The sequence below is a fragment of the Urocampus carinirostris genome, unplaced genomic scaffold, assembly GCF_059441175.1.
Source record: "Urocampus carinirostris isolate Australia breed hairy pipefish unplaced genomic scaffold, RoL_Ucar_1.0 HiC_scaffold_101, whole genome shotgun sequence".
NCBI lineage: Eukaryota > Metazoa > Chordata > Actinopteri > Syngnathiformes > Syngnathidae > Urocampus > Urocampus carinirostris.
In genome coordinates, this window is record NW_028283208.1 from 15,001 (window position 1) to 22,500 (window position 7,500).

The 7,500-nt window shown below is 60.2% G+C and overlaps 2 non-coding genes across 2 annotated transcripts; both read left to right on the forward strand.

The window, feature by feature from the left end:
• Window positions 1-3,647: 3,647 nt before the first annotated feature.
• LOC148345099 (18S ribosomal RNA) lies at window positions 3,648-5,634 on the forward strand. The gene has a single exon (XR_015848849.1). It is a non-coding gene; the product is annotated as an 18S ribosomal RNA (ribosomal RNA).
• Window positions 5,635-6,976: 1,342 nt separating this feature from the next.
• Window positions 6,977-7,130, forward strand: LOC148345100 (5.8S ribosomal RNA). Its single transcript, XR_015848846.1, has one exon. It is a non-coding gene; the product is annotated as a 5.8S ribosomal RNA (ribosomal RNA).
• The last annotated feature ends 370 nt before the right edge of the window (window positions 7,131-7,500 follow it).

The window sequence follows — 7,500 nt, forward strand, 5'->3', positions numbered from 1 at the left end:
CCAAGTTCTCAGCCACTAGTGGCGGGCACAATTCCCCAAACACCGGTCCGATAATACGCGCGCATATCCCCAAACACCGGCCCGATAATACGCGCACAATTCCCCAAACACCGGCGCGGATTTCAGCCACTAGTGGCGGGCACAAGTCCCCCAACACTAGCCCGGGATTCAGCCACTAGTGGCGGGCACAATTCCCCAAACACCGGTCCGATAATACGCGCGCATATCCCCAAACACCGGCCCGATAATACGCGCACAATTCCCCAAACACCGGCGCGGATTTCAGCCACTATTGGCGGGCACAAGTCCCCCAACACTAGCCCGGGATTCAGCCACTAGTGGCGGGCACGATTCCCCAAACACCGGTCCGATAATACGCGCGCATATCCCCAAACACCGGCCCGATAATACGCGCACAATTCCCCAAACACCGGCCCGGATTTCAGCCACTAGTGGCGGGCACAAGTCCCCCAACACTAGCCAAGTTCTCAGCCACTAGTGGCGGGCACGATTCCCCAAACACCGGTCCGATAATACGCGCGCATATCCCCAAACACCGGCCCGATAATACGCGCACAATTCCCCAAACACCGGCCCGGATTTCAGCCACTAGTGGCGGGCACAAGTCCCCAAACACTAGCCAAGTTCTCAGCCACTAGTGGCGGGCACAATTCCCCAAACACCGGTCCGATAATACGCGCGCATATCCCCAAACACCGGCCCGATAATACGCGCACAATTCCCCAAACACCGGCCCGATAATACGCGCGCAATTCCCCAAACACCGGCCCGATAATACGCGCGCAATTCCCCAAACACCGGCCCGATAATACGCGCACATTTCCCCAAACACCGGCGCGGATTTCAGCCACTATTGGCGTGCACAAGTCCCCCAACACTAGCCCGGGATTCAGCCACTATTGGCGGGCACAAGTCCCCCAACACTAGCCCGGGATTCAGCCACTAGTGGCGGGCACGATTCCCCAAACACCGGCCCGGCGCTGAGTTTATGGCCTCCGAAAGGCCCATACATTCAGACGGGTCCATGTATTTTCAGTTTTCCGTAGCAGGTGTGATTGTTTGTTTAATTAGGTAGTTTGTGTTGGTGACGGTGTTCCTAACTGTGGTGGCTTGTTTGTAGAATGTGGGGCCCTGCGTTTGTGTTATGTTGATTTCTGGTAATTTACTTTTTACTAAGTAGTCTTTCAGGTTTTTGTTTCTTTTAAAGGCTGAGATGATTTTGTAATCTTGGATTATGCTTGTGTTCTGTAGTGTCTGATTTATATTTTGTCCATTCATTCAGACGGGTCCATGTATTTTCAGCGACAGCCGCAGTACCGCCAAAATCCATGCAGCGGCGCTGGATTTATGGCCTCCGAAAGGCCCATTCATTCAGACGGGTCCATGTATTTTCAGCGACAGCCGCAGTACCGCCAAAATCCATGCAGAGGCGCTGAGTTTATGGCCTCCGAAAGGCCCATTCATTCAGACGGGTCCATGTATTTTCAGCGACAGCAGCAGTACCGCCAAAATCCATGCAGCGGCGCTGTATTTATGGCCTCCGAAAGGCCCATTCATTACCAACGGGGCTGCAGTAGCATCCCGCGGCCACGCAGGGGCAGATATTGTGAGGGAATTACATGGTAGTGGACGGAGCGCCCATGCATTTCCAATGGGAGTGCAGTACCTCAAAAATCCGCTCCAAGCCACCGAACTTGAGGGCCCGACGTTCCCTCAACACTAGCCCAGTGCAATCGACATTTCGTTCTGTGTACATTGTTACACAGAATGACAATACAAGGGAATTATTATTATTATTATTATTATTATGTATTCAGCCACTAGTGGCGGGCACAATACCCCAAACACTGGCCCGGCGCTGGCTGAGTTTATGGCCTCCGAAAGGCCCATACATTCAGACGGGTCCATGTATTTTCAGTTTTCCGTAGCAGGTGTGATTGTTTGTTTAATTAGGTAGTTTGTGTTGGTGACGGTGTTCCTAACTGTGGTGGCTTGTTTGTAGAATGTGGGGCCCTGCGTTTGTGTTATGTTGATTTCTGGTAATTTACTTTTTACTAAGTAGTCTTTCAGGTTTTTGTTTCTTTTAAAGGCTGAGATGATTTTGTAATCTTGGATTATGCTTGTGTTCTGTAGTGTCTGATTTATATTTTGTCCATTCATTCAGACGGGTCCATGTATTTTCAGCGACAGCCGCAGTACCGCCAAAATCCATGCAGCGGCGCTGAGTTTATGGCCTCCGAAAGGCCCATTCATTCAGACGGGTCCATGTATTTTCAGCGACAGCCGCAGTACCGCCAAAATCCATGCAGCGGCGCTGGGTTTATGGAATCCGAAAGGCCCATTCATTCAGACGGGTCCATGTATTTTCAACGACAGCCGCAGTACCGCCAAAATCCATGCAGCGGCGCTGTATTTATGGCCTCCGAAAGGCCCATTCATTCCCAACGGGGCAGCAGTAGCATCGCGCGGCCACGCGGGGGCAGATATTGTGAGGGAATTACATTGTAGTGGACGGAGCGCCCATGTATTCCTATGGGCAATGCATTTCCAATGGGAGTGCAGTACCTCAAAAATCCGCTAGAGGGCCCCGAACTTGAGGGCCCGGCGTTCCCTCAAGTGCCGATTTTATACCCCCTTCTCCAGCCGACAGCCAGAATTATATTAGGGACTCGCAATTTTGAGAGGTGAGCACCAGGGCTAATCAGCGGCCACCCGTGACCATTGAGTCCGACAGAGCAGAGGCTAGGGGCGGCCTCGCATCTCGCAATTACCGAGGGAAGATGCCGGTTCTCGAAAAATTTCTAAGTTTTTCAAATTTTAAAGTATTGAAGTATTTAGGGCGCTTCCCGCGGCCCTGGCTTTTGCATGTACCCCTCTAAGCTCCGGTTCTCGAAAAATGTCTAAGTTTTTCAAACTTTAAAGTATTGAAGCCGGACTTCCGCGGAGGGCTGACAGGGGGCCTCCATCGAAGCACCCTTCACCCCCGGGTGAGCCGGCGTCGGCCCACGGGCCTGCCGGTTCCCCAACTGAGCGATTGGCACACGAGACCCGCCTCGGAGGGCCCACGTCGGCCGGCGCAAGCCGGTGTTCGGGCGTGCGGCTCCTCCGGCTTTGCGGGTCAAGCTCCAGCGCCGAGGATACTAGGCAAACGTTGGGCCCCCCCGAGCCGAGTGGATACCCGCCTCAGAAAGAGCTGGGGCGGTACGTACGGACGGCCTCACTAAGAGGGAACGGAAGCTACTAAAGCACACGTATAACTGTCCGATGTGCGAACGAAAGTGAGGCCGGACGAATCCGATACGAGTTACGAGTGAGGCGGGATCCACGGCTGGCACTCGCGGGGCCCTCTTGCGAAACCATGCCTCGGCGTGAACCTTTTGGCGGCAGAACCAAGACGAACCGAGGTCGAGCTTCCGTCTCGAGCCACACCCAGACGTCCGACCGTCGCGGAGCCCGACGCCACGCGTGCTAGGGCTCCGCGCGAAACATCGTTTCACGACACCCGCTCGTCAGCCCGTCCGAACGTATACGAGTGTCGCGCGGCCCCCCGGGCCCGGCTGTAGCCACAGCCTCGTCCCGGACCAGGGCCGCACCGCCACCAGCAGCGCCCCCCCGGCGGCAGACGCACTCTGGTTGATCCTGCCAGTAGCATATGCTTGTTTTCAAGATTAAGCCATGCATGTCTAAGTACGAATGGCCAGTACAGTGAAACTGCGAACGGCTCATTAAATCAGTTATGGTTCCTTTGATCGCTCCACCGTTACTTGGATAACTGTGGCAAATCCAGAGCTAATACATGCAAACGAGCGCCGACTCGCGGGCGGGGCTCCGGCCTCGCCCCGGGGACGCGTGCATTTATCAGACACAAAAACCCACGCGGTGTCCGGCGGGCGGGGGCTCAGCCGTCGCGCGCGTCCCCCGCGTCCGGCCTCCGCCTCTCCGGGCGGGGGCGTAAGCGGCGCGGGCGGCTCCGCGCGCGCCGGTCCTCGTTCCGCCGGCCCGGCCCCCCCTTTGTGTTGACTCAGGATAACCTCGTGCCGATCGCTCGCCCACCCGAGGCGGCGACGACTCATTCGAATGTCTGCCCTATCAACTTTCGATGGTAGACTCTGCGCCTACCATGGTGACCACGGGTAACGGGGAATCAGGGTTCGATTCCGGAGAGGGAGCATGAGAAACGGCTACCACATCCAAGGAAGGCAGCAGGCGCGCAAATTACCCACTCCCGACACGGGGAGGTAGTGACGAAAAATAACAATACGGGACTCGTTCGAGTCTCCGTAATTGGAATGAGCCGAACACAAACCCATCGGCCAGCATCCATTGGAGGGCAAGTCTGGTGCCAGCAGCCGCGGTAATTCCAGCTCCAATAGCGTATTTTAAAGTTGCTGCAGTTAAAAAGCTCCTAGTTGGACCCCGGGACGCGAGCTGACGGTCCGCCGCGAGGCGTGCATCCGTCTGTCCCAGCCCCTGCCTCTCGGCAAAAGCCCCCGTGATGCCCTTCGCTGGGTGTCACTCGCGGGGCCCGAAGCGTTTACTTTGAGGAAATTAGAGTGTTCAAAGCAGGCCACACGGCCGCCCCTGCATATCGCAGCTGGGAATAATGGAATAGGACTCCGGTTCTATTTTGTGGGTTGTCATGAACTGGGGCCATGATTAAGAGGGACGGCCGGGGGCATTCGTACTGCGCCGCTAGAGGTGAAATTCTTGGACCGGCGCAAGACGGACGAGAGCGAAAGCATTTGCCAAGAATGTTTTCATTAATCAAGAACGAAAGTCGGAGGTTCGAAGACGATCAGATACCGTCCTAGTTCCGACCATAAACGATGCCGACTCGCGATCCGGCGGCGTTATTCCCATGACCCGCCGAGCAGCACCCGGGAAACCGACCAAGTGTCTGGGTTCCGGGGGGAGTATTGTTGCAAAGCTGAAACTTAAAGGAATTGACGGAAGGGCACCACCAGGAGTGGAGCATGCGGCTTAATTTGACTCAACACGGGAAACCTCACCCGGCCCGGACACGGAAAGGATTGACAGATTGAAGGCTCTTTCTCGATACCGTGGGTGGTGGTGCATGGCCGTTCGTAGTTGGTGGAGCGATTTGTCTGGTTAATTCCGATAACGAACGAGACTCAAACATACTAAATAGTACCGCGGCCCCCCGCGCGGTCGGCGGCAGAAAACTTCTTAGAGGGACAAGTGGCTCTCAGCCACACGAGAATGAGCAATAACAGGTCTGTGATGCCCTTAGATGTCCGGGGCTGCACGCGCGCCACACTGAGCGTATAAGCGCGTCGTCTATCCCCGCGCCGGCAGGCGCGGGTAATCCTATGAACCCCGCTCGTGACAGGGCCTGGGGATTGCAATTATTTCCCACCAACGAGGAATTCCCAGTAAGCGCGGGTCATTAGCCTGCGTTGATTAAGTCCCTGCCCTTTGTACACACCGCCCGTCGCTACTACCGATCGGATGGCTTAGTGAGGTCCTCGGATAGTCCCCGCCGGGGCCGGCCCCGGCTCCGGCGGTGTGCCAGAAGACGGTCGAACTTGACTATCTAGAGGAAGTAAAAGTCGTAACAAGGTTTCTGTAGGTGAACCTGCAGAAGGATCATTAACGTACGAGCGGCAGCAGATCCGCCTCGGTACACCCCCGACGAGCCAGACGCCGAGGGCGGCGGGTCGTCGCAGGCGGAGGAAGAGGGTAGACCGGGACGGGACGGGACGGGGGGCGCGGCGCGGGTCACTCCCGGGCCGCGCGTCGGAGCGAGTTCGGCGGGCGCCACGCGGCGCGGCGCGACGCGAGAAAAGGCGGCGGGCGATGTCGCGCTACCTCCGTGCGAGCGGGGTAGCGCGCTCGTCCGACGACCCCAGTAGCGCGGCGCGGCGCGACGACAGGCGACCGCCAGCGACGGGCGAAAGGCGGCGGCCGTGCGCGGGACCCCCGTAACCGGGGAATCCCCCTATGCCGACGACCCTAGCTCGGCGCGGTTCTCGCGCTTCCGGCGCGCGCTTCCGGGGCGGCACTCGCCTCGACGACCTCCCGTCCTTTAAAGGTAACGGTTCGGGCCGGCGCCCCGGCGTCCGTCCGCCCGTCGGTGTCGCGTGTCCGTGCGGCGCGGGGCTGCTCTCGGCGAGGGTCGCCGAGCAAGCGGATCCCCGCACGGATCACAACGGCCGTATGGCGGCGGCGTCGGGACGCCCGCCCGAGACGAAGGTTCAGGGCGACGAAACGGTGCTCCCACCGGCTACCTTTTTCCCCGGCCAAACGCGTCCGTCGGCCGGAGCCCTCGAGGGGCCGCGTAGCGCGCGCGTGGGCCGGCCCCCGGACACCGGAGTTCCTCCCGGGGCTCCGGACACCGGGGGTTCGGTTCCGCGCGGTCCGCCGCGGTCTCCTCTGTCCATCCATAGTCCGGGCAGGCCGCGGCCGGGTCGGGGGCCAGTCCCCCCTCGGTGTCAGCGCGGTCGCGCCGCCCTTGTAAACCAAACCCACTCGCTGACGGGTAGCAACACCCAAAGCGTCGCTTCGCGGCGCGGCGGGGCTTCCAAGTCGGATGGCCTTCCGGGGTCCGGGTAGGAGACGCCGGGGGCCGGCCTCAGCGCCGAGCCCCCGACCTACCCGGCGAGTCCGGTCGCCGAGTCGTGTCAGGCCCGAGCGGGAGACGCCGGGCGCCGGCCTCAGCGCCGAGCGCCCGACCTACCCGGGCCGACGCACGTCTCGGGCGCCGTCGCGGCCCCGAGCGGGAGACGCCGGGCGCCGGCCTCAGCGCCGCGCGCCCGACCCGCTCGGCTCGTCGCGGCGTCGCGCGTATCGCGCCCGTCGGTAACCGCGCCGCGGGTTAGGGGCTCGCTCGCGGGAGCGACCGAACGGCACCCGCGGCGCGTTCGTCTCCGGTACAAACCCTGTCGTGAATTTGTCTCCGATCGTCCCGGGCGGACGTAAAAGGGCCCAAACGTACGACTCTTAGCGGTGGATCACTCGGCTCGTGCGTCGATGAAGAACGCAGCTAGCTGCGAGAACTAATGTGATTTGCAGGACACATTGATCATCGACACTTTGAACGCACATTGCGGCCCCGGTTTTACCCCGGGGCCACGCCTGTCTGAGCGGCGCTTTCCAATCGATCGGACGCGGGCCGGGCCCTCCGCGACATTCCGCCGGTCCGTCCGGCGGGTGGCGCGAGAACCCGGTCCGCGCGGGCGAGGCTCGGGCCCTCCGCGACATTCCGCCGGTCCGCCCGGCGGGTGGCGCGCGACCCGTGTCCCCGCCCACTCCGCGGCTGGGGTTTCGCAGGGACCCCCGTCCCTTCGTACCCTCAAATACAGACTCGGGCGGCGCTCCGTGTCCGTCCGCCCGTCGGTGTCGCGCGTCCGCGCGTCCGGAGGTGCTTCTCGGCTGCCGGTGAGTACGGCTGGTACTTAGCATACCGAGAAGGTGCTCCGCGCGCGCGGCTCCGCGCGGCGGCCCGTATGGCGGCGGCGC